A 26,140-nucleotide genomic window follows, 5' to 3' on the forward strand; every position below is an offset into this window, starting at 1 on the left:
TGAAACACAAACATAACTTGTTGCCTTAGTTTTGAAGTGGTAGATAATTTCTTAAATTCACCACCCAATGAATGGGAATTACACCCGAAATCATAATGTTATTCGTTTTACGTCCTACTAACTACATTTTTTACGGGTTTCGGAAACGTCGAAATGCCAAAATTTAGTCCTGCAATAGTTCCTTTACGTACCAGTAAATCTACCGACACGAGGCTGACGTATTTGAGCACCATCAAATACCACCGGACTGAGTCAGGATCGAATCCAGCAACGTGGGATCAGAAGGCCAGCTCCTTAACCGTCTGAGTCACTCAGATCATTGCTAGTTTTTTGCTAATTGCTTTACGTCGCACCGACACAGATAGGTCTTATGGCGACGATGGGACAGGAAAGGTCTAGGAGTGGGAAGGAAGCGGCCGTGGCCTTAATTAAGGTACAGCCCCAGCATTTGCCTGGTGCGAAAATGGGAAACCACGGAAAACCATTTTCAGGGCTGCCGACAGTGGGGTTCGAACCTACTATCTCCCGAATACTGGACACTGGCGCACTTAAGCGACTGCAGCTTTCGAGCTCGGTGTCACTCAGATCAAGTACACCCGAAATGATTATGTTAACATGATGTTAATATAATGTTGACATATGGCATAACAGCACTTCACGCAATGATAGTAACCTTAGTAATGAAACGTTCAGACACTAAAGATATAGCCTAATAGGTTTTTACCCATTAAATAACAAGAGTGGAAAAAATCTATTGACTAAACATTGATATTTAACCACATGCACGAGCTTCAGTTCGGCACAGTCTGCTTGATAACTGATAGCCACAGCATGAATCGGAAGGTGTTGGTAGTGTAAAACCCTACGTTACAAACCCAACTAATCCCTCTAAGTCACTATTTCTTTTGTGTAACAGTATACAGATTGCTCCATCTGTCACACTTATAAGTTTTGTTATACTCCAAGATCAAGCCAAACATTTCCGCAGGCAAAGCACAGATTATTGTAAAATACACTTGCATCTAAATCACTAGACACTTTGAAGCACATAGACATCTGACGGAATAACACAATATCAATTATATTCTATCTAAGTTAATATTTTTCGAGGAACACGAATAGTTTGGAAGTAGAGAACTAGATTTCCTAACCTCACACCTATTCTCAAAATGATGTATGCACGCTACGGTTCTGCCATGGACTTCAAAATAATCAAGATGTATATTCCTAATCGATTTCTCTTCTGATGTTCTATTTCGTAGGAAACTTAAGAATAGTTGTATGAGAGGCATTGCCATAGTTAGACTAAAAACTGGTCCTCCTAGTGCACTCATGTTTTTAATGAGTAAAAATACGATCAAAACAAGCACATTCTCACATTACTGCGTATAATTACAGATCCTATGTACCCACCGACTCATATAAATACACTCGCACACTTATATTCTACAAAGAAACTAACATTTATCGTCAAATTTAATAAAATTACACCGACTACATACGATAACAACAAACCAAAACAAACCCACATTTCCAACAATTTCGGCTACTCGATTCACCATCTTTGAACGATCGAGAGTAGCATTAAGGTCTGAGGATTGGAGTCGGTCTTGTCTCAATGCACATATATCTATATTGGTTTATTCTGCCTGTGCACGCGACTGGTTTGGTGAGTTTATCTTGCTACTGGAATTCGCGGTTTAATTATCCATGGAAATTATCCATCAACGGCTGCTAATTTCAGATGACCACTAGCCTGCACGGTTGCTAGGGTTATACTTCCATAACACAAATCTTCATTCACCCGCAGCCACAAGACAGCAGTCGATTTTTTTTTTTTTTTTTTTTTTTTACGGGGGGCCCCCGTAGCCCGCTCCCCCGCCGTGACCATCGACTCAATCTACATGGCCTCCGACATGCTATTAATTTCTAAGTAGAAAAGAGATAGCTGGGTAGAGTGGGAAGTGATACAAGGAGTATCTGCCGGTTTCCGAGTCAGACTCGCTACCACGGCAAAGTTTGTATTGGTTGGATAGTGTTAAGGTATGGTATTGAAGGGTCAGGGAAAAACCACATAGGCAGAAAGAAGAAAGAGCCTACATGTAAAACCTGACATCTTTTGATAGCACATGCAAGGATGTGGGCTGGAAAAAGACCAGAGGTTATGTTAGTTAGGAACAGGTAACATGCACAAAACATAAACCAATTCCTTGCAATTTTTGTTATTATGGGGATCAGTCCTTCTTGTCACTGCCGGGTCGGCTCGGGTCTGCTAGCGTCTGGGCTTTGGGCCACAGGTTCGTCCCATTGTCCAGCAGCCAGCAGTCCCTGGTGCCAAGTCTCCTTTTGGAGAGGGGGGAATTAGAGCCAAGCCTTGCATGCAAGGGGCTATCTTCTTCCTCCTGTCGATGTCCCTCTATGCGGTGTTGTTTGAACACACTTGTCACTGCAGATCTAAAACTAAGATTATTAATAGCATATGTATATACAAGTTCTCATTGGAGTGCCGGCTGTTTGCCTGCTCTCATGTCCAGCTTACAACCTAGATAGGAAAGAGATAACAGATAGATATTAGTGCTGTTTATAGGGCGCGGGCTGGTGTTCCGCTCCCATGTCTCTGTAGGGGGCGGGGGTGGATTGACACGTCCTTGGCCGTCTGGCTGCGTTGCCGTCGTCTTCTTAAGTTGTACTTTTTGTCAATCTTCCTCGCCTGGTCCCTGGGTCTAGGACAGCTGAAACATATTTACATATTTACATAGGTGTCTGCAGTGTGTGGGTGTATGTGGTATATAGGTGTCAGCTTGGCGGGAGTGGGTTGGCTATCGGCCCCTCGCCCACCCAACCCTGTGGCTGAACAGAATGTTTTTCGGTGTAGGATACTTTTTGTACAGATCAACGTCGTAGCGTCCGATCCCGCTTATTAACGGGTTGATCTTATTACTCCATGACTTTCTGTACATGTTTAGTGTCTGTTTACGTATTTGGTGCCTTATTGAGCTGACTTTCGCAATACTGCGTAGTTGGCGTATTGGCGTGTCGAAAGGGAGTCTGGTCGCTGCTCGTAGGCATTTATTTTGTATTAATTCCAGCTTATCCAGGTTCGTCATTGCAGTGAACCCCCACGCTGGGGCTGCATACATGATTATTGGTCTGATTAAGGCCTTATACATGTTTATGGCTACTTCCGTTTTAATACTGGACTTTTTGTTCAGTATAGGATATAGCTGGTTAAGTCGTATGTGTGCTTTTCTTTGTATATCATTGATGTGGTGTAGCATGGTGAGCTTTCTGTCTAGGACTACTCCTAGGTATTTGACTTTGTCATGCCACACTATATCTTCGTTGAAAAGCTTTAGCGCTTTTATGTTGACTGGTTTGCGTGTGAGTCTGTTCTTCTTAGTGAACAGCACTGCTTGGCACTTGTCAACATTGACCTTGATGCGCCATTTCGTTAGCCAAGGCTCGAGAGTTCTTAGTGCTACTTGGAGCCTCTTTCGAGCGCACGCTAGTTGTGGATGTTGAACTGAGATAGCGGTGTCATCAGCGTAGAGGTGTGTGGTAGTGAGTTCTGTCGTAGGCATGTCGTTTGTATACAGGACGAAGAGGATTGGGCCGATAAGGGACCCTTGGGCTACGCCCGCTCTAATCCTGCGAGTACTTGACAGCGTGTTATGTACGTCTACTTTGAACTCTCGGCCCTCCAGATAAGATTTAATAAGTCTTATATAGCCTGGGTGGAATTCGTGGTCTATTAGTTTCGCTAGTAGGCCTTCGTGCCAGACTTTGTCAAATGCTTTCTGGATATCAAGGAAAACCGTTCCTGTGTCTCTTCGTTTGTTGAGACCTATGGTGGCTTGTTCTATGAATCGAGTGAGCAGTTGTGGGGCAGAATGTGCGTTCCTAAAGCCAAACTGCTCGTTGCGAATTATACCTTTTTCCTTGATATGCCCTATTAACCTTTTCAGTAGTATTTTCTCGAATACTTTACTGAGGGCGTCCAGAAGGCTGATGGGTCTGTAGTTGTTGGGGTCTGACTTGTCTTTGCCTGGTTTTCCAAATACGAGGATCCTAGCCCTTTTCCATTGTTCAGGGTAGTATTGTAGTCTGAACATTGCGTTGAAGATGCTGGTAAGTAGTGTTAGGGCTTTGTGAGTTAATTTCTTAATTATTATGTTCTGGATCTCGTCTGGGCCTGGCGCCTTCTTGGAGTTAAGATGACCTATAATCCACTTAATTTCGTGTATATTTGTCCTCTTAACCTCCGGCTTAGGTGCGTTTTCAAGGAATTCTGCTACCTTTGCCTCAGTTTGCCTGATGAAGGCTGGGTCAGATGGTATTTCGTTTGGGGTGAAAGCCGCCTCTATGGAGTCCGCTATGATTTCGGCTTTGTCACGGTTCTCGTATACCGGGCCGTTAGGTCCCTTGATGGTAGGGATGTTGTGTGGTTCTCGCGTGAAGTGTCTCGCTAAGTTCCACACTGGCCTGGTGTTGGTGTCGAAAAGTTTGAGGTGGTTGTTCCACTTTTCCGACCTGTATTCGAGTAGTTGCTTTTGTATTTCCGTGTTTAGTTCGTTTTTCATCTCGCGGTCTTCGTCTCTGTGATGTCGAGCCCAGTTACGCCTGTGGCTGTTGCGTCTGCGTATTAACTCTTTTATGTGCGCTGGAATCTCGAAAAGAGGTGTTTCTCTGTGTTTGCTTAGCGGTATGCTCGCAGTTGTGGCTGTTTGAATTGCTTCTACGAGGGTTTTGACTGCTTCGTCAATTTGGGCTGTGCTGTCTATTTGCATGCCTTCGCTTCCCTGTAGGAGTGTGTCTAGCTTGCGTTCGAATTTGCCCCAGTTGGCTGCTTTATAGTTGAGCCGGCGTCTGGGGTTTTTCTCATATTCCTCTGGGTTCGCATCTAGTGTAAATATCACTGGTTGGTGCCTCGACCCCAGGTCGTTCACTACCTTAATGCTATGCCTTTGAGGAATATGTCGCAATAGGGCTATGTCAAGTATGTCGGATACGTGATCGTTCGGTGCTAGGAACGTGGGCTCACTGGGGGCCGTTACCACATAGTCCTGGGTTAGCATGTGGTCATACAGCCTTGTGCCTGCTGGGTTTGGTTTCAGGCATCCCCAGGTGGCGTGTTTCGAGTTTAAGTCGCCTCCTAGCACTGTGTTTCGATTTAGCCCTAGTACTGTTTCTATGTCTTGAGTGTTGAGGCTTGTCGGTCTGGAGTATGCTGCTATTACATTTATGAGTGTTCCTTGCACTGGTAGGGCTATTCCACATGCCTCTAGCGTGACCAGCTCTGGTATGTCTACCTCCATGTGCTTGATGTCCTTCCTTACCAGGACTGCCACTCCTCCAACTTTGTTAGCCTTATCGCTTCTGTGCATTTTGTAGCCTCTTATAGTGAACTTCCTCCCCGGAGGGAGGAAGGTCTCTGTTAGGAGAGCTACGTGTATTGAGTTCGCGGCTAGGAAGGCTTCGAGTTCATATTTCCTAGATCTGACGCCCTGGCAGTTCCATATTAGAACTCGAAGCTCCTGCGTGTTATTGTTATTATTATTATTATTATCTTCGTGGGGTTGTTCAGCCATCCGGGGTTAGGAGTTCGGAGATTGCATTAGCCAGGTCCCTTAGCCAGGGGTAGGGGAGCATGTTGGCCATCATAACCCCAGTGGTTATGGCTACCGACAGGTTCAGGTTCGGAAAGAAGGTTTTCAGGATTTCTTCTATCCTTTCCCTGAACGCCTTTACTGCCATGTTCCCCGCTGGCTGTTGTGCCTGTATCTGTGTTGGTGAGATTGGTGTGGTGAGAGGTGAGGGCGAGGGGGGTGGTGGTGCGGATGCCGGCTGACTATCGGCAGGTTCTCTGCGGGGGGTGGAGCTGGCCTGGGGTGGGCCTTCTAGTAGCTCGGGAAGTGCTGGCGTGGACTTAACCTGCCTTTGTTTGGTTTCCTGGGACTGGGCCTTCTTGTTGATCTTACTTGAGGTCTTAGCTCGGACGGTGGTGGGGGCTGGTTGGGCTGAGGGCCCGTGGTTTTGCTTGCCTACCGTCCGTACGGGCTTGAAATTTAAAATGCCTCCGCCTGATGGGCGCTGGTTGTCTGAAGGACATTGCTTTTGGCCCTTTGTGCCTGACGGGCCTGCGAGACCTGAAGGGTCCTTTGTACCTGATGGGCCTGGGTTCTTCTTGCGTGAAGCGCCTGTGCCTGAGGGGCCTGCTTGGGCCTTAGGGTTGCCACGCTTATTACCCTTTGGCCCTTTGCCTTGATGGGCGGCTTCGTAGTCCTTGCGGCTAGGACAGTCTTTAAAGTTGGCCGCGTGTTTTCCCCCGCAGTTAGCGCACTTAGAGTACGCGGGGTCGTTGCCGTGGGGGCAGTCGCGGGACAAGTGGGAGGCGGCGCATCTGCGGCATCTGGGCTCCAGTCGGCACGCCGCCCCTGGATGGCCATGCCTCTGACACACTCCACATTGGGGGCCAGTGGCTGGGGGGCGGTATGGCTCGACCGACACCAGCATGTTCGCGAGCATCCGCATTTTCCGCAGATTGTCCGCGTCTGGGGTGTCCGCCACTGCAACTAGGAATAGGTTGCCCTTGGCTGGCCTATTCCCTGCCCGCATCCGCACAACGGAGAATGCGGGGATATCCTGAGCTTTCAATGCAAGCTGGATTTCGTCCGCATTACTTCCGTTAACGGGGGTCCTCACTACGAACCGCTTCATAGTGCTATTGGGCAATATTCTTACAAATGTAATATTCAGCCGTTTTAGCACCTCGATAGCGGTTTCGTAGCTCTCAAAGCTCGTCATGTGCAGCCGAATCGCTATATGTGCGTCTACTCTCGGCCTAGAGAAATAATATTTTCTCTCTTCATGCGGCAGCTTTTTGAGGAGCTCCGTTTCGAGTGTCTTGGTGTTGGTGGTGTATACCGTAAGGGGCGGGGGGGTTGACCCCTTACGGGTGATCTGTTTCTTTTGTTGTGGTGGTGGAGGTGGGCTCTGACGAGTCTGCCTCTTGTGTGTGGAGTGCTGGGGTTGGGTTGAGCCGATAGATGTTTCGGTGCTACTATCGACTCGGGTACTTGGCTTATTTCTCCCGCCTGCCTGGGCCTTGCGGCTCAGGGGCTGGGTTACTTTTCCTTTCCCCTTTCCCTTCCCCCTCTTCCTCCCTTTTGCCTCCCTGAAGCCGTCACCCTGGTTTCCCGGCTGGGTGGCTGGGACCTCGGGTTCGGTCACCCCGTGCTGGCTGGGTCCCTCTCCCTCGGAGCTCTCAGATTCGGCCTCCCGGGATGCGCCTGAAAGGTCGATCACCAGTGGGGCCTCGTCCGACTCCGAGTCCGAGTTTCCCGCTCGCCCGGGTGGGGGTTGGACTGTAGTTGGCGCCATCTGCCGAGTCCGTTTCCCCCTCTTATTCCTTCCCTTGTGCGCTGTTGTCTTCGCGCTCGGGTTTGCGGAACTGGGTCCCGCTTTCCCGGCGTCCGACTGGCTGACCACTGGGTTGGGTTCGAGGGTTCGGTTCGTGTTGGGGGGAGGAGTAGCCTCCATTTTGTTTTCGTGTTCCTCCTCAGCCGCTAGCTCAGTGGAGCCATACGACTGTTCCTTCCCGTGTTCGGGTTCCGGCACATCAGGGGCTAGCCCCGGTTCCCGGTCGCCCGAGCACAGCGTCACGCACTCCAGCTCCGCTTCCAGGCTTCGCCTGCTCTTATTTCGGGGGTCAGCCCTGTGGCTGGCCGGCCGATTGGGGAGCGGCTGCACTGGTATGTGCGAGCTGGCTTGTACTGACGGGGTGGTAATCGGAGATGTCGTGGTGTATGTAGTAGTGGTGGTGGTGGCGCACGCATAGTTACGCACAGCTTGCCCCGTCAGGTAAACGTTTCCCGTCAGGTTTATTTGCTGGGAGTCAGGGGTAAAGTCTGCTCCCAGCTCCTGCACATTTCGTTTCCTGCTCTCGGAGCACGCTAGGCGCTGAGTCACCTCCAGCTCCCGCTCGGCCGGGTCATTGACCCGAGCGAGGACTGGTAGCGACCAAGGCCCCACACCGCTGGCTGCGCAGTAGCGTGTGACTGGGGAAGACATGTCCATGCGCGTACCGCCATGTTGCGGGCGCTCCTCAGCTTGACGCGGAGATCGTATGTAATACGAGCTTTAACTTAAATTTCGCACTCATGAAAACATCTACCCTACAAAATTAATGACAGCCTACACCGACTACCGCGTACACACGCAATAAATATACATAGTATGAAGACTGTGGTAATATTAAAATATATTTCTCTATAAAAACGGAACAATCTACACAAATCCTTTGGATAGCCCATAGGTGGCGCACCTAAAAAATAAAATTAAAAAAAGACAATAAGAAGACTGAAAAATACACTACTATGAAAATACACTAGCAGTACCTCGAAAATTATCACGTCGCTCACTTTAATACCGTATAAGGGTCATGTTTGTAACTAATTTGTTCGAACATTGTACATATCGCAAGAAGGCCAGACTCAAAGGACGAGGATCACATAACAATCTGTCTCTTGAGAAACGTAGACTCTACAATTTAGCTTTATTGAAAATAAGAAGACATGTTCCAAGAGCAGTCTACAACTTAAGTATGATTACATATCGTGAGATAAAAATTGCCTGTCTCTCAGCAGACTGCAGAACACAAATATTTATAAACTCCTGTACCGATAATAATAATCTTCAATATCAACAAAAAAGGAAACCTGTGAAATAAAATCTTTCTATGAAAGGTAACATAGCTTACGATTCCTCTCTGGTAAGTCATTAGGCCTACAGCAAATTTTACTCAATTCTCTGAATACATCGTTTAAAAAGTACATGACTGCAGAAATCATTCTAAAACAATCAGATACATGTTTTATCATTTTCTGAATATGAAATGCCGGCTCTGCGGTGTAGGGGTAGCGTGTCTACTTCTTACCCGGAGGACCCGGGTTCAATCCACGGCCAGGTCAGAGATTTGTACCTGGATATGAGTGCTGGTTCAAGGTTCGCTCAGCCTACGTGATTACAATTACGGAGATATCTGACGGTGAGATAACGGCCGAAAGGATTCGCCGTGCTGACCACATGACACCTCGTAATCTGTAGGCCTTCAGGCTGAGCAGCGGTCCCTTGGTAGGCCATGGCCTTTCGGGCCTTTTGTGCTATGGGATTTGGTTTGGTTTGGATATGAAATAACGTAACTGGATGAGCAGAAGTTAAGTTACTGTATCATTATTGTGTGATTTGGATTTAGGTAAATGCTGCCTGACATTTGTTACAATAGTGCTAGTCTTCTGTTGTGTATTTCTTAAAATGAAATGAATGTCTAGGGTTAGTTTGAGTTTCTCTGCGTGGTTTAGGGTTAAGTTTTATTTTTACCAATTTGCTTTACGTCGTACCGATACAGATAGGTCTTATCGCGACGATGGGATAGGAAAGCCTTAGGAATGAGAAGGAAGAGCCCGTGGCCTTAATTAAAGTCAGCCCCAGCATTTGCCTGGTGTGAAAATGGGAAACCACGGGAAACCATCTTCAGGGCTGCCGACAGTGGGGTTCGAACCCACTATATCCCGGATGCAAGCTCACAGCTGCGCGGTCCTAACCGAACGGCCAACTTGCCCGGTTAGGCTTAAGTAAGAATGGTATCATTTAAGATGTAAAACCCTCCTTATAATATTATCTGCTTGAATAATACTGCTTTTACAAACTCATTCTGAATTAACATTATCGGAGCACATAAAAATTGAAAGTGCGTTCTAATTTTTCTCTAATATGAGCACCATGATTTACACCAGAATGGAAATAGGTGAAACTGAAAGTAAAGCACTTGCAAACAAAAAGATTAATATCATAGTGAACAGTTATTTTGATTAGCGTTTTCTACTGCAGACTAGGATTGACAAGACTGTAATGAGCTTTATTTAGACTTTATATTGTCAGATCTTACTGGAATAGCGTATTAACAATTGTATTCTTTTATTATAAAGCAAATGGGAAAAATTGGAGAAATGAAGACACACGATACTAATAAATCATTTTTCAGATAACTGATAATTTGAAGCAATACCTTACCCTAATACTAAAAGGTTTTATCAAGTTGTATCAATCATATCTTACGGATTCTAGGCCCAGGTTTATCAAATTTGTAATACCGCAACACAGTTTATGTGAAAAATATGTAGCCTTTTTCAGAACAGCTGTTTAGTTCTAAACAATTATCTCCGATGAATTGGAAAAAGGCAAACAAAAAAGAAGAAGCAGCTTAAATATTCTAAATGTCATGTCCATGCGTTCTCTAGCAACTTGCTAGCTTGGGACTTCGCTCCTATCGGAGACGCTACTGGAAAGAATCAAGATGGCTACACATCAAGATGAATATACATGTGCATGATGCTGTGCGAAATTAAGTTGTTAAAATGTAATCTATGTATATATTTATAAAGTATGTCACGCTTCCTGTCACCCTATAACCTGTTTAGTTCTCGATTATGGTAAATTAAAGTTATTTTATAACAGTTCTATTTCTACTCACATGTGAAAAGAAATACCAGATCCCTTCCGATAGCAACCTGTACAAATGAAGGCTGCGCACGAATTCACCCTCGTGAATATCTTTCCATTCTACAGGTAAGGCCTAACTTTAGGCCTAATATTGCCGAAACTACTGTATTATATCAGTTCCCACATTCCTTGAAAATATTTGACAATATTTTAACACTCCGTTACGTATAATACTAAAATCGATCCACTAACAGGCATGATTCAAATGAAATCGAAAACATGCAAGAGTCTGTAAACATTACAACGTGCTAGTCATCCATTCAAAGCTGAAGCGCCCGCAACATGGCGATGCGCGAAAGTGTTCAATATTCCGCATAGCATCAGCGCGCTCTGTGAGTCTAGATAAGTAATATTAAAGTCTTTGGTAGCGACAAGCTATGCGCGCTTGTAGCATTCCACCCTGCAGACAAGTGCAATATATTATTATTAAACAATATATTGCCAGTTGGGGTATTTGGCGGGGGGCGGCGCTGTGATAACTGCGCTATGCCCTCCGCTGATGTACTGACGGCCGTAGAGTGGTCAGAGTGCCGTAATAACGACAGCTCCTCACTCTCCGTCATTTCTAGAAGTTCTCGGAGTTTTGTCTGTGTGGTTCCAGGCTTGCCGACAAATTGCTCTTTCCGAAGCGTGACATTGCTCTTTTCTGAAGTACAAGCCTGGTTCCGTGTGTGTAGCTGTTGGGACATACGAATTCGAGCTAGTAGACGCGGGATGATCCGTTGTTAAGCGGGTCCCTGGCCTACAGATTCCCTATCTAACCCTAGGTACCGAGAGGCGGTAACCGGCTGGGACAGGTAGTGTATTCTCTCGAAGTTCTCGGTGAAAGGAGAGAGAGAGCGCAGCGAGAGGCACGTACGTGCTTCCCCTACGACAGTCAGCTCGTCCTTGATCATAGCAGTCGAGGCATAGATCCTGAATAAATAGCTTTTTTAGAGTGAAAGAAGTAGTGTCAGTAATGCTTGATGTTCATATAAACCTCGTAAATGAGTAGAAATGGCTGAAAATAGTTAAGAATATGATGCAGCATCTACCGTGCAAGTATTTATGGTTTTATCATTGCATTGATAGGATAAACAAGGAAGAGGAAAGGAAGCGGCCGTGGCCTTAAGTTAGGTACCATTCCGGCATTCGACTGGAGGAGAAGTGGGAAACCACGGAAAACCAATTCGAGGATGGCTGAGGTGGGAATCGAACCCACATCTACTCATTTGACCTCCCGAGGCTGAGTGGACCCCGTTCCAGCCTTCGTACCACTTTTGAAATTTTGTGGCAGAGCCGGGAATCGAACCCGGGCCTCCGCGGGTGGCAGCTAACTACACTAACCACTACACTACAGAGGTCTTACCACGCTTACGTCTCTTGGTTAACTGTTTTGTTGAAACATTCAAATTTACGTGCAAACCAGATTCAGAATGACATAAAATCAAATGAAATTTTCCAATCATTTAGTAATACATAGAAGCAGATTCGAACAAATCAAAACATTGTTGATGGCTTCAAGCATGCTGCACATTTTAACGGACTTAAATTCTTAGCTGCCGCCTTACCTTATAAAGTAAGGAATCAATCAAATTCGGAATTATATACAAACAAATTAAAATTTTTAATCATTCAGTATTATGTACAGATAGATACAAACAAATTAAATATTTCTTGATGGCTTCAAACAAGTTGCACATTGTTAATAGATTCCCGATTTATAGAACTTCAATATAATTTCAAATCCTTGTATTTTGGAAAAGAAATAATTTTATATCGAGATATATCGCTATTTTGTTTTGATAGTAGGATAATATCGGCATGTCGATATCGAATGAAATATCGATATTTATTATATCGGAACGTCTCTAGGTGTTATCGATGCCTACGAGATAAGTAAAGGCCTCAGCATGCACGGTCTCTTCAAGTACTAAATTGAAAAGTAGCAGCAGTTCAAATATCGCCGCTGGATGTGAGGTTTTCCCTCCATTCCTCAGCACGATTCCAATTGGCATTACGATAATAACTTGCACATAAAAGCACATTACAAATATAAAACATTGCGTTTTGAGTAGGAAAGTGATATTTCTATGCGTTTAATGAAGAAAAATAAATGTATCGCCGTGTAATTCAAGATGAGCTCATACGAATCAGGTAGTATAATTGCAACCGGAAAGTACACGTCCTAATAAAAATGAAAATACTTCATAGTATATTTTAAAACACTGCAGTTTTCACAGAGCCTTCGTCGATGAATGCAGAGTGGATCTCGGCCCACAAGTGGCCACGGCTGGTCCGTGGTCCAACAGCTCTGCACTCCGACCGGCCAACCGAGCAAAGGAAGGGTGGCTCTTCGTCTCTGTATTCGGGAGACTGGACAGGGCTGGACCTCACGGCTGGTCTCCGGTTTTCCTGAGAATGGTTTTACATGGTTTTCCATTCTCCTGCAATAAGGCAAATGCTGGGAGGGTTCCTAGTATAGGCCACGGCCGCCAACCCCCTCACCATCTCCGAGCATCTCCTTCGCCGTAACAAATCTCCCGGCCTCACAGACGGCGTCACCATCTAAGAGGCCCGCCTCCTCCTTCAGGGGAGGAATTAAAACATTTTAGTATTAGTACGTAACCTAGTCTTGCCATGCAAATACCCTGAAAAAAAGTGTTGGCATTGATTGCGACTAGTTTTAGTAGAAATGCTAAAACACGTGCTTTCAAAATGTTCACTACATACTACAGACTTCGAGGAAGGTTGTCACATGCTATTTTTCTCGTCACCGCGACATGACATAATTAAGACCCATTTTTCTCGTAGTTCCACATTTGCTCGTGGAAATAAATGCCACTACCTTTCTGAAGTTTACTTTTGCAGAATGGTGCACAGCAATAAACCATTGTTTATCACGCGCAATAAACATCTTGTGAATAGAATGTTTACAATAAATACTCTCTCGGCTCTTGTATATTTATCAATATGCACAAAACATTTTCTTAATGTAAATCCACAGCCTGTTTAGAGTCATTTGACCGGGTCAGCAATGGAACGAATTAAGCCCCATCTAGCGGCGAGTATAGGAAATTTCCCGGCTGCCGAAGCCTGTCGCATTCCTCTGGGGCAATGATTAATGACTGACAAATGAAATGATATTTGAGAGTGTTGCTGGAATGAAAGATGGCAGGGAAAACCGGAGTACCCGGAGAAAAACCGGTCCAGCACAAATCTCATATGGAGTGACCGGGTTTTGAACCACGAAACCCAGCGGTGAGAAGTTGGCGCGCTGCCACCTGACTCGCGGAGGCTTCTATTTTCATAACTTTACATTTAAATATAAACCATATCCTCATCACAAGCTGAATACACAAATCAACGCCTTTTATAATGAATTTTAAGGCTTATCTCACCTAAACTTACCTTTTTTCTTCACAGTTTCCATATAGCCTGTGTTGTTAAATGGTGGAGGGCTAACACGAAGTCTAGCGGTGACTCTGGAACTAGAACGTATTTCGCGCTGTGTAAACTGCCATGCAGAGGCAACTGTGTTACATATTCCACCGTTTGTATTCGAATTATAGTCCGGCCTACCAGAGGCTCAGAGCAAGGTATTGATTAGATTGGATATTTCCAGGTTGAAATTCCACCTTCACTAGCACCATCTCTTGCAGAATATCGGCGTTCTCTAGTGCGGATGTTGTTAATGAACATAATAATTCAAAGAAAAACGATATATTAATGGAAAAACCGATATATTATTCGATAAATCGAATCAAAATTTCGATATCGATATATCGATAAATCGAAAGGAAAATATCGGTATTTCATAAAAACCGATAAATCGTTGCCATCCCTAGTCTTATGGTTGTCACAATACGCAACAAGAAAAATCTGCAATCTTCGACTTCCTTTATTGTTGTGAGTGTTAAAGTATGCAGCTTTGTACTTGAAAGCCTCCTAGAGAAGGAAAATGCTGCTGCTAGTCTGTATTTTGTAGTCACAACAGAAATCTAAAAAGCGGAAAATGTTATTGACCAGGGTAATTGGATTTCTACCTTCGTTTGCATGACAGCCATCTTGAGTAGTTTTTATTCGATCAACATAAAATGAAGCGTCTTTCTATTCAAAGAAGGCGTCTAGTTTCTTGTCATATAACATCTGCTGTTCGGCGGACTACCAATGAACGTAAAATCTCTGCTTCATTTAGGTGCTGACTTTCTGCTAAGAGGCGCTCCTTTACTAAGGGCGTTATTCCAGTCTCACAGATTATATTTCCTACTTAGCGTGAAAGTGTGGATTTACTCGGTGTGGCAAACATGTAGATTCGATGATCCTGAATTGAAATTCGGGGAGAAATCCTTGCTTCAAATAACATTTAGCCATTCTTGATATTGTTGTTCGTTGAACGGAAATTAATTAAACGAAATCCCTTTCCCTGACCGGCTTTTGCTCTTAAATAAAGGTAGACAGCAGTAAATCATATTACAAACATAAACATTACAACAGTGCACGTCCAAATAAAAAAAATGGTAAACAAGGCTTAAATTACACCAGCACTCTTAGCATTAATCACCGAGCGTGTCTTATCAAACAGACTAATGCCAGCTTCTCAGCGCTCCAAGTGTCTGAACTGGTAACTACGCCATGTTCGCTCGTTTACATGTGTGACTTGGGTGAATGAGAAGGCGTATTAGCGCAGTCATAGTAAGAGGAAGATGTCTGGGGGCAATGATTCACGACTTGCAGATGAAATGAAATGATTTTGGAGAGTGTTGCTGGAATGAAAAATGAGAGGGAAAACCGGAGCGCCCGAAAAAACCTGTTACGCGTCCGCTTTATCCAGCACAAAACTCTCATGGAGTGACCGGGATTTGGATCACGGAACCCAGCTGTGAGAGGCCGGTATGCTGCCGCCTGAGCCAGGGAGGCTTAGGAGAAGTAGTACAAGATTTAAATAAATTAAACAAAACTAGTGAAGTGCAGTCGAATGATGCAGGAAATGCAGACTAGCATAAGCAACGAAGGCCTTTACGATATTTGCTCACTTCAAACATTGCTGTAGGAATTAGAAAGGTGTTTCTTGAAAACATTCGTCTACATCGTAGCATTGTACAGCAGTGAAACATGGGCAATAACTAGCGTAGAAAGGAAGAGAATAGAAGAATTTGAAATGTGGTATTATATAAGATTGCTGAAGGTGAGATGGGTATATTGAATCACAAATGAAGAGACACTGAATCGAATTGGTTGAGAGGAGAACAATTCGGCGAAATTTGAGCCGAAGAAGATAATGACAGGACACATCTAAAGTTACCCAGGACTTGTTCAGTTAATTTTGTGGGAAGTGTAGGCGGTAGACCAAGGTATGAATATGTTAGGCAGATTAGAGCAGATGCAGTAGTTACGTAGAAATTAAAAGGTTAACGCGGAAAAGTGTGGCATGGACGCTGCATCAAGCTCATCTACGGACTGATGATCCTAATTACAACAACAATTTAAAATGAGTAATTACTGTCATTGTTTTCTATTTGAATCTAATATTTTTTTAATTTTACAGTCGAAATCGGTTATTACGAGACAATCGTTATAACCGATGTCGTTATAACCGATAGTCACTCAAACCGTTTTTTGCTTTTTTGCTAAAAAGTCATATCTGTATGTTTTAGGCTGCACACTTAAATGGCTAATTAACATAATATTTAAGTTAAAACTTCAAGAAACATAGATAACTGAAACAAGTACTGTATTATTTTACAGCACACTATTTGAGAAGTAGGACTGCAAGGAATTTCATTAGCTTTCGCTTGAAGAATAGGTCAATTGATCGGCACATTATTTCGGAAAGGGCTAGGTAAACAACAGAAAGGGAATCTGCCATCTGTTGGACTGTCCTAACTGCAGAGTGGTGACTGATTTGTTACCGGTATTTGAATTTTTGCTGCGTAAACTATCGAAGTAAAGAGTCTTCAATATCTTTGTGATCAGATATTCTAACACTCTTGATTTTTTAAGATTTTTTCGAAAAGAGACTTATTTTCTCTGTGTCCTTCCAAATTGTAGAAATAATTCAGCGTGATACAATTCCCGCCCAGAAGGACGGGGGTTCGAATCTCCGTCAGGAAGTCGTAAAATTTAAGAAACGAGATTTCCACTTCCGGAGGTGCAGGTGGCCCTGAGGTTCACTCAGCCTACACCAAAATTGAGTACCAGGTTAAAACCTGGGGGCAAAGGCGGCCGGGTATAGAGCTGACCACTCTACCCCATCAAGTGCCGAGGTTACGGATAGTGTAAACCTTTATCTTCCACCCTTCCAAGGGCCTTCATGACCTGTACGTAGATGACTATGCTTTGCTTTTTTTATTATTATGTGTGACTTTTCTTCAATATTAAACACTTTCCTTTTGCTCTGCGACATCTTCACAGCGATGCTTGCCTTGACTATTTAACAGACAGACTGATTAGCAATCTACAGTAATAAGCGTTGCACTGTTGGCAGCAATTCCCAAATACTTAACAAACGAAAATCAACATTGGACGTTAAGACCGATATATTTCTCCGAAAATGTGATCAAAATAGGCCTACGTCGTTTTATACGATATGTCGTAATAAGGGATGCTGTAATAAGCGATTTTTTTAAATACAGTGTTTATATGGGATTTAGACAGGACCGTTAGATTTCGCCGTTATATCCAACACGTCGTTAAGAGCGAAGTCGCAATAAACGGTTTCGACTGTACCTAGCAGTGCTTAAAATACGCAAATAGATGAGCGAAACTTTTAATATATAATTAGTCTTATTTTTCATACTCTGATGTTATACTTAACTACTTGGTTTTGCTCGTTGAGGGCTCCACCTACAAAACTACAGTGAGTTATCTTTGTAAGTGGACGTAAACTAACGACGTCCCAGCATTAATTTCAATGGAATAACTTCTAGTTTCGAAGAGTGATTTAAAAAAAGAATAACCCCGAAAATTTCAAGATGCTCGACACAACTTTAAAATCAAGTGCAGACCTTTTTTTTTTTTTTTTTTTTTTTTAGGTTTACTGTGGCTAAAAAGGATTGCACCAGCGGAACTAGATTTCGAGAGATCCACGTCTGGTCCTGTAAATTTTTGGCGTATCTCTATTGGTTATACCTTAGAACTATATTTTAAGATCTAGGGCAATTTTTCTACTTTCTTCACAGGTTTTTAAATTACTTTCCACGTCTAATGGACAGCTACAGTCTTCAAACTTGGCAGACCTATCAAAGTTGAAAAAACCTACAATTCTGGTCCTGTATATTTTTGTTGTATCTCCTTTTGTTATACCTTACATTGACCTAGAAACTTTGATTCAGTGTGATTTTAATACATTTTTCACACATTTCTTTAATGATTCCGTACATACAGATTAGCTAGAATCATAAAATTTGGAAACTTATCGGCACTTTCATCTACCATAAGCAGATCATGGCATGCGCTATACGACTGTTGAGAACGCTGTCCTTGAGTCGCTTTTGGTCAGTTAGGTCCAATGAAGAAAGGGCTATTCTGTTTTAAAATTTCACTTTCATATCTTTCCGAGTTATCAAGTCTTTTCCTTTCTATCTCGCTGAGAAAACCGATTTTTTTTTTTCTACTGGACGCTGAAAGGTGCAACGGTCTGTAAAGTGCTGGCGGTCAAGAACCTTAACTCTCAGATTTTATTACGGCTGAGGGTCTTAGTTGACAAATACCACGTCAGGGCAGTTAATGAAATAACGCCAGGTGTTCATTTGGCAAAATAATCTCGGCATTTCCATCAGTCTACATAAAGTTTCCATTTTCGCTACTAGGAGCGTTATAACTAAGGTGGCGCAACCTGTTAATGAGAGAACATCGAGAATGAAGCGAAAGTCTCCCAAGAAAAGTTACTTTTTTCAGCACACGGGGTGATTTTATTTTACTTTGTTTTCGTTTTCTTTTCTTTCTTAGCCCGTTTACCGTCTAGGGTTGGTTTTCCCTCGAAGGGAACCTCCCTCTACCGCGTCAAGGGCAGTGACCTTGAGCGTTACCTGGCAGGATACAACTGGGGAGGAGAACCAGTAACTCGCCCAGGCGGCCTTCCTTACCTGCTATGCTGAACAGTGATTGGAAGGGATGGACAAGGAAGAGGGAAGGAAGCGGCCATGACTGGCATTTGACTGGAGAAGAAGGGAGAAACCACGAAAACCCACTTCGAGGATGGCTGAGGTGGAAATCGAACACCTGACTACTCAGTTGACCTCCCGTACTACTTTTCAAATTTCATGGCAAAGCCAGGAATCGAACCCGGGCTTCCGGGGGTGGCAGCTAATTACGCTAACCACCACACCACAGAGGCGGACATAATTATTATTAAGCATAATTTTCCTACTTTCTTTCTTCCTTAATCTGTTTAGCTTCCAGGCCTGGATTTTCCCTCGGGCTCAGCGAGGGATCCCACCTCTACCACCTTAAGGACAGTGTCCTGGAGCGTGAGACTTCGGGTTAGGGAGATACAACTCGAAAGGAGGGCCAGTACCTCGCCCTAGCGACATCCTCTGCCATGCTGAACGGGGGCCTTGTGGGGGGATGGGAAGTTTAGAAGGGATAGGGAAGGTACCATCCCGGCATTTTTCTGGAGGATAGTGGAAAACCGCGGAAAACCACTTCGTGGATGGCTGAGGAGGAAATCGAACGCCCCTCCACTCAGCCCACCTCCCGAGACTGAGTGGACTCCGTTCCAGCCCTCGTACCCCTTTTTAAATTTCGTACCAGAGCCGGGAATCGAACCCGGGCCTCTGGAGAGTGACAGCTAACCACACTAACCAATACACCAGAGAGGCAGACATTATTATTATTATTATTATTATTATTATTATTATTATTATTATTATTATTATTATTATTATTATTATTATTATTATTATCATGCATAACAACTCCTAAATACACGCAAGTATCAGTATTGTAATGAACCTCACGAATTCGTTCCTCCTTACTCTGGTTTTAAATTACCTCTTGAGAGTTGACGAGCTCATTCCCTTGCCTAACGGTCATACACTCAAGCGAGTCGCTTGCCAACGACCTGTTCCAACAGCAACCAAACAACGCGCAGGCACGCAGGGGCATCTAACTTGATGTTAACTTTCATGTTAAAGTTCGAATCAGTGTACTCATTATATTGTTAACAGGAATTCTTCCTTAAGAGCGCCTGAAATATCTCACAGAACTGTTATTATCAGATACAACTGGGATTTCGGATCTTGTTCTAAACCGGCACTCAAACCAACAGTAATAAAATATTGTAGGCCGCTGTAGGTTTACTTCAAATCCCTCTTTTCCTTTCTTAAAATTAAGTTCAATGGTTTTCACACGCTGTGACAGGCATATGATTAAAAGGACAAATTTATTAGACTACTAAACGTATTTTCTGTTTATGTTTGCCTGATTTACCTGACTGAGGGAATAACGATTCAAGGGACAAAATTGCTAAATGTGAAAATCTGAAAAAAGAAGAAAAATTAACCTGTGGGAAAACGTATGTTGCATTTCTATCAAGAAAGTTTACATAATAATAATAATAATAATAATAATAATAATAATAATAATAATAATAATACCCACTCCAAACCCAGATTCACTTCCACCGACTCATGAGGAGATAAGTAGCATCATAGTACATCTCAAAAGCAATAAAGCACCAGGAGAAGATGATATAATCGCCGAGATGCTGAAGATTTGGGGTGGGGTTATCAAATGATCGACCAATTACAAGTCATCATTGCGAACATATGGGGAAGTGGAGTCATACCTGTAGATTGGAAAACTGCCCTGATACGTCCACTACATAAGAAAGGCGAACCGAGCTCGATAGCTGCAGTCGCTTAAGTGCGGCCAGTATCCAGTATTCGGGAGATAGTAGGTTCGAATCTCACTGTCGGCAGCCCTGAAAATGGTTTTCCGTGGTTTCCCATTTTCACACCAGGCAAATGCTGGGGATGTACCTTAATTAAGGCCACGGCCGCTTCCTTCCCCCACTCCTAGCCCTTTCCTGTCCCATCGTCGCCATAAGACCTATCTGTGTCGGTGCGACGTAAAGCAAAAAAAAAAAAAAAAGGTGACAAGATGGATCCAAACAACTACCGAGGTATTTCTCTTCTCCCAATACCATGCAAAATTCTTTCACGTGCCCTGCTTACCAGATTGGAACAACAGACAGAAGATAAGATCGGCGAATACCAAGCGGGCTTCCGTCCACATCGATCGTGCGTGGAACAGCTCTGGAACCTTAAGATGATACTCCAACACCGCCAGTCAAACCGTACAGTGGTCACTTTCGTAGATTTTGAAAAAAGCATACGACTCAATAGGCCATGGTACCCTGTTCAATGTCCTTCTAGAATACGGTGTTGATAACAAAACAATCACGTTAATCCAACAAATCTTAACAGGTACAGCCTCTAAGGTGAAGTTCATTGGTGAAATCTCTGCACCCTTTGAAATAAAAACAGGCGTTAGACAATGTAATGGATTGTCCCCACTTCTGTTCAACCTAGTACTGGATAAGGTCATTAAAACATGGAACCCGGAATAAACATGGGAACGAAAAGTAAACGGATTAACATTAAAAGCTTTGGCTTTGCTGACAATCTATCAATCATTACCCGGACTCCCGAAGAATCCAGGCATCGGGATCGATAGCTGCAGTCGCTTAAGTGCGGCCAGTATCCAGTATTCGGGAGATAGTGGGTTCGAACTCCACTATCGGCAGCCCTGAAAATGGTTTTTCCGTGGTTTCCCATTTTCACACCAGGCAAATGCCGGGGCTGTACCTTAACTAAGGCCACGGACGCTTCCTTCCCATTCCTAGGCCTTTCCTATCCCATCGTCGCCGTAAGACATATCTGTGCCGGTGCGACGTAAAACAAATAGCAAAAAAAAAAAAAAAAATAGAAGCCAGGATGTCATCGAGAAGCTTCACGAGACTGCAGTCAAAACTGGTCTCCACATATCCTATGAAAAAACGCAATACATGGACTCCAAGTGCACACACCTAGCATCACTAGCGACCAAATATGGCAACATTTTACAATTCCAGTACTTGGATGAAATTATTGGTAATCAGGCAATGAAAAAGCAGCCAACAAAATGCGCGCAGAAAAACTACGTAAAGCATACCTAATCACCTGGAACTTCTACAATAACAAATCAATATCCACAAAAGCCAAACTCCGACACTACCACACTGTTGTCCTCCCTGAGGCACTCTACGCAACTGAGACATCATCACTCACCATCAACATCACGGACATTGAGAAAATTGAACGACAGATACGGAGGAAGATATTCGGGCCCAAGTTTCAAGAGGGTATATGGATGCGAAAATGCTTGGAAGAACTCTATGCATTAAATGAGCGATTCACTTCAGTCGCACGCAAACGGCGTATTAAATTTTATGGACATTTAGCACGAATGGATGACTCACAACTGACTAAGAAAATATTTCTTATTATCAATGGAAATCGACAAACCAAAGTTCGCTGGCTAGTGGATACACTGGACCTCGCAGAAGTCGACGTTGATCCAACGGCAACCACAAGGAATACAACAATACATGCAGACAAAAGATCAACACCCATAAATTTACACCCAAGAATCCATCTGAGAAAAGCTTGAAACTCAAAAAATCATGGACACAAGAAAGACGGCAGGCCCATAGTGAAAGGATGAAGTTTTGGGAAGATACGAAGAAAAAGAAGATGAAGTGCTCCTTAAGGGTCTAAACGAATGTTTATACTAATAATAATAATAATAATAATAATAATAATAATAATAATAATAATGTTATCGTTTTTACGTCCCACTAATTACTTTTACGGTTTTTGGAGACGTCGAAGTGGCGGAATTTTGTCGCTCCGGAGTTCGTTTAAGTGCCAGTAAATCTACCGACAAGGGACTGACATATTTGAGCACCTACAAATGCCACCCGACTGAACCAGGATCGAGCCTGCAAACTTGTATCTGTTAAACCAATAATAATAATAATAATAATAATAATAATAATAATAATAATAATAATAATAATAATAATAATAATAATAATAATAATAATAATAATAATAAACGTTGGCCTCAGCTACCATTTTGATTTTCTTTCTTTCTTCCTTAATCCGTTTGCCCTCCAGGGTTAGTTATTCCCTTGGACTCAGCGAGGGATCCCACCTCTACCGCCTCCTGGACAATGCCCTGGTGCGTGAGACTTTGGGTCGGGGGATTAAACTACGGAGGAGGACCAGTACCTCGCCCAGGCAGCCTCACCTGCAATGCTGAACAGGGGCCTTGTGAGGGGATGGGAAGATTGGAAATGATAGACAAAGAAGGGAAGGAAGCGGCCGTTGCCTTAAGTTAGGTACCATCCTGACATGCCAGGAGAAGAAGTGAGAAACCACGGAAAACCATTTTTTTTAAATTTGAATTTGCTGTACGTCGCACCGACACAGATTGGTCTTATGGCAACAATGGGATACGGAAGACCTGTGGCGAGTGGACAGTGTGAAAGGACCCTAAATGATAGCCCACTCCTGTCGAATAGCACCAAGGGGTCTGTGCAAGGCTTAACGTCTACATCTGACGAACGAATCACCATCAACAGCGTCACATGCCTTCTCTTCACATAAACACTACGGAGATGTTTGGAATTGAATCCTGGCTTTTAGCACGCAATCTAGTCATTATAAATTGTATACCACCACCTCTCCTACCCTGCCGGCCAACATTCTGACGGTGAATATTTCCCACCAATGGGATTCGAACCGACTAATCATGGTGTCAGGTCGTATCAACCTGATGTCTTAACGATCATACCCACCAGACGGGCTGATATCCATGTCAGGTATGGGGTTCGAACCCACGCTCCCTCTCGGGAACTAGAACTTAAGTCTAGCGCCTAAGACCGCTCGGCCAACCTGACACACATATATTGTAAAACTAATATATTGCATTTACATTTGAGGGTTGTGTAAGATTATGTTCTTAAAGAAATCAAAAACCTAAAAATCATCAATATTTCTCTTATCATTTGCAGTAGAAACTGTCCATATGCAGTCCAATAGAAATCTGTTTTTCTTCATCTAGTAGAATAAAATGGAACAGTCTGTCGTTCGTTAATCCCACAGACCAGGACGATTTTGTATTTGTATTATTAACTTTACAGCATCTATGAATGGAACCGACATTTTGAAACGAAATTTCGAACTTGTGGCGCACACAATGTTGACCATCTGAACGAGCTAATCTGTTCTAGCGAGCTTCCGGTCGCCGGGAGTGGAAGACACTTTCGGCCGGTTGACAGCAGCCTGCTGTTGACGAGAGTGGACGGAGGTTGTGCCACACGAAGTGTCTCGTGTGAATGTTACGGGCCTTTTTCTGCACCTCTGGTGGAGTGGAGTAGCGTGGAAAGCAGTGGATCGTGTGAAAGGAGCCTTAATCTCATTAACTCCTCTGATGAGGTTGACGTAGGAATGGCATTCGGTCGTAAAAACTCCATGCGATGGTTCTTGTCACTTCATATGTGACCCTGTAGAGAAACGAGACAAGGGTTAGACATACATACACATTACTAAAATTCCATAGGACGGTGTGATTAGCTTAGCTGCTAGCTTTCCAGTTGGCAGATGAAAATCTCAACCCAGGATCGATTGGAATCTGAAAATATACTACGTAGTGTCATAAATTTTGTGGATTTTATGGAGAGATAACTGATTTCATTCTTCATGATTTTAGTGAAAGTGGAGCTACGGTTTTATCCCCTGAAAAGGCTGAAAGGAGATCTGACTGAGAGGTGGTGGTGGTGGTGATTATTGTTTTAAGAGGAAGTACAACTAGGCAATCATCCTCTATATAACACTAATCAGAGAGAAAAAATGAAAGGGGCCCGACACTTCGAAAAATGAAGGTATCGACCAAAGGAAGACAAGGGCCACGAAGGGCGTGAAAATGAGACTCCCTAGCCCTCGCAAACCTAATAGCATCGGGGTCGGAAAAGAACAAGAGTTGACCAAGAGCGGTCAGATAGGATAGATTAAAGTGAGGAGCCTGGCACAAGTAAGTGGAAGCAATGCCAGGACTCAGCTAAGGGCCCCGTGGTCGCCAACCCACGCTCCAAAGTTCAGAGCCCCTGGGGCCCCTTTCAGTCGCCTCTTACGACAGGCAGGGGATACCGTGGGTGTTATTCTACCGCCCCCACCCACAGGGGGTGATCTGACTGAGAGTAAATTCTACTCAGGATGACCCCCATCAAGTTGTCCAGACTAAGAATGACACAGCGGATCTCATACACAACTTGTCTTTCGTTCGGGTGTTCACTAAACCCAGGGTGCACATTATAAAACTCACTCCAAGACGGCCAACAAAATCCATTTACTTATATTGATCATCTGAATAAGTTACTTATTCCTTCCCATTCCATATCTTATGCAGTGTAGAGGAAACTGAAGTGCCTCTATCTCTGACGTACATCTAATGACGTCAGCACATTGCCCCACGCCTCTCTGACGTGACACGTAAGAATACAGATGCAATAAAATTCGTAGCGTTGTGGATTAATAATGTGCGATATCTACGTCATATTTTCGCTTTCCCCTGCTGAAAACATGTTGTCCTTGTCAATTATGATTTATTACAGTACGCACTAAGCAACTAAAATCTTTGTCAGGTGTGGGGTTCGAACCCACGCTCCCTCTCGGGAACCAGAACTTAAGTCTGGCGCCTTAGACCGCTCGGCCAACCTGACATACAATCACTACTGTTGGAGTAGCTCTCTATGAATGTGCTTACGATGCTCATTCTTTATAAGTAATAGAAATTTGAGCGGATAACTGGCGAGGAGGAGGTTCAACGTTGCACGTGTCATTGACACAACCTATATTCATTGAAGTGGAACGTAAAGAGTGATGAGAGCGCAGTTGAGTGCGTAAGCCTGTTTCAGGACAATTATACATTCCCTAAAAGGATAGCCTTAACAGAAAATAACACATCACAAGAACATTATAAAACATAATACGATTTTTAGGTTAGCTTAAACGACTTCAGTGGCATAGCAAATTTTAGTTTGCAAGGAAAACCACACAAATGAAAATAAAACATGGCAAAGCTTTTGTTGGACATTCATCAAACATTAACACAAGAGCCCGAATTGGTGATATAAATGTCAAAAATAACCGATAAATTAACAAAAAATCCTCAAAAACGACTAGGAAATAACTTTTTTTTTTTTTTTTTTTTTTTTCATACATACGTCTTCATTATTGACTTGCAGTACGGCTTCCAGCGTTCAGTTTGCAAGCCTCTGAATGTACCAATAAGCCTTCCACAATCCTCTGTTTGTAACTAACTCTGTGAGATTTAGCTCAACACCTCTTACCTTTATATCAAAAAACTGAGTCTAATCGTCACCTTTGTCTCCCTCTACCTCTCTTACTCTCCATGACTGAGTCCATTATTCTCCTAGGTAACCGATCCTTCTCCATTCACCTCACATGAACCCACCACAGAAACAGTTTTATGAGTACTGCATCATCCATAGAGTTCATTCTTAACTTAGCCTTTATCTCCTCATTCCGAG

At 43.5% G+C, this 26,140-nt stretch overlaps 2 non-coding genes across 2 annotated transcripts; both read right to left on the reverse strand.

Annotated features, from left to right (window-relative positions):
• Window positions 1-23,404: 23,404 nt before the first annotated feature.
• Window positions 23,405-23,488, reverse strand: TRNAL-UAA (transfer RNA leucine (anticodon UAA)). The gene has a single exon. It is a non-coding gene; the product is annotated as a tRNA-Leu (tRNA).
• Window positions 23,489-25,225: 1,737 nt separating this feature from the next.
• Window positions 25,226-25,309, reverse strand: TRNAL-UAA (transfer RNA leucine (anticodon UAA)). The gene has a single exon. It is a non-coding gene; the product is annotated as a tRNA-Leu (tRNA).
• Window positions 25,310-26,140: the final 831 nt, after the last annotated feature.

The sequence above is a fragment of the Anabrus simplex genome, chromosome 8, assembly GCF_040414725.1.
Source record: "Anabrus simplex isolate iqAnaSimp1 chromosome 8, ASM4041472v1, whole genome shotgun sequence".
Classification (NCBI taxonomy): domain Eukaryota; kingdom Metazoa; phylum Arthropoda; class Insecta; order Orthoptera; family Tettigoniidae; genus Anabrus; species Anabrus simplex.